The sequence below is a fragment of the Melozone crissalis genome, unplaced genomic scaffold, assembly GCF_028551555.1.
Source record: "Melozone crissalis strain CALT ecotype California unplaced genomic scaffold, PUWL_Pcris_2 ptg000055l_1, whole genome shotgun sequence".
Lineage (NCBI taxonomy): Eukaryota > Metazoa > Chordata > Aves > Passeriformes > Passerellidae > Melozone > Melozone crissalis.
In genome coordinates this window covers 554,714-556,628 of record NW_026535833.1, presented here as the reverse complement: position 1 = coordinate 556,628, position 1,915 = coordinate 554,714, and positions in this window count along the sequence as shown.

Below are 1,915 nucleotides of genomic sequence, written 5' to 3'. Positions count from 1 at the left end.
CTTGCTCCCACTGTCACCAGTACTCTACCAGAGCTCCCTTAATTAACACACCTGCCAGCACAGCTCCTGCTGGCAGCCAGGCAGCCTCTTGCAATGCCACTTTCCCTCCACGACTGGTGGGGCTGGGGAAGGTGTGGTAAAAGAGCCAGGGTCTCCAAGAAGTGCTGGGAATGAGGGTAACCCATTGCAGGAGCCTCCCAACCTCTTTCCTGGCTGGCAGGGAGCAAATAGCTCCAGCCAGCCACCCACCAGCTCCCAGGGCTGCAGCTTTTATTCCCCATCACAGCTGGTCTGAGGAAATTGCTGCACGGTTTGTATGGATTGCTCCCCTGCAGAGCCAGACGGGGCAGTTATTGATATGTGCTTTCCCTGACAAAAACAGGCTGTTTATGGACTCCCATTTTCCTTAAATCGCTTCCTGAACCCCTTTGCCTTCACTGCAGCTTTCAGGCGGGCAGGATGTGTCACCAGCCCCTGGATCTGTGACAATTATCACCGTTCAAAAGCACTTTCTTTGCCACAATTCACCAGTTTACCGATGGTGACATTTGCCCTGCAGCTCTTGCCTGGTTCCCTGAGCTGTCCTACAAGGTGAGCACCATCACCTGCCTAAGCCAGCCTGGCTCAATAAGGCTGGGAAGGTTTTGGGGGGAAGCAGAAGGACATCCCAGCTTTGTGGGTGAGTGTTATCCTCCAAATAGCCTGACCAGGCACACTTACCTTACCAGAAGCAATTTCAGCCCATTTGATGTAATCAGTTCTGGACATTTCTCAGGACAGCAGGTCCTGTTGTGGTAGGACAAGGGGGAATGGCTTTAAACAGATGGAGGGTGGATTTAAATTAGATATAAGAAAGAAATTTCTTTACAATGAGGATGGTGAGGCACTACCACAGGTTACCCAGAGAGGTGGTAAATGCCCCATCCCTGGGAGCATTCAAGGTCAGGTGGCATGGTTGAGTTCTGAGCAATCTGATCTGGTTGATGATGTCCTTGCTCATTGCAGGGGGGTTGGACTAGATGACCTTTAAAGGTCCCTTCCAACCCAAACTACTCCCTGATTCTATTATTAACCTGCAATGCTTTTAAAAGCCTGACACTTCATACAAATAAATCACCTTAATAACCAGTGACTGCAAGACAGCCAGCCGAGAACATTTTGTTTTGGTAAACAGATTATTGATTGTATATCTGTGTCCTTGAGATGAACTTGACTCCTTGACAGCAGCAGGAGCCCAACAAAACAGGTTGTCCATAATTCCAAAATGGTGGATGGCCTTTGTCTGGAGCCAGCAGCGCATCAGCTTTAGGAAGGCAATAAAGCAGCACTGATTTAGCATTGGCAGGGATTTCCCCTCCCTAAAACGCTGCCTTTTCTTTGTCTGCACAGCTGACCCAAGCAGCACAGTGTGAACATGGGCTTCAAGAGGCAAAGTCCATCTCCATGGCACAGATTTGCCAGGAATAAACTCTTTGTCCCTGCTGCACTGTGCTGATGATGGAGCTGTTGGCACAAAAATAGGTCCAGGCAGCTCGTGCCCTTTGTAGCAGCATTTCCAAACCAGTGATTTCCAGGGCTTTATGCCGCTGTAATATTTATCATCAAGGAATGCCCAGCCAGAGAAGACAAGAAGAGTAAAACATTCTCTCCAAGCACTCCTCATCACACCAATATAAATAGATCTGTTTCCCCTGTGCACAGCCCCTGGCCCTGGTCGAGCCCAGAGATGCACAGAAGAAATATTTTCTCTGTTGATAGAACAGTTCCTACTGCAAAGCAATCCCCTACATGAATTTAGATCTGTTGGCAATTGTCCTCCCCAAAGCAAACAAGTTTTATTGGAGAACCAGGCAAGGAGTTCTGAAAGGAGGCGCCAGTAATTTGTTTGGGGCATATAAGCAAAAGCCCCAGTACC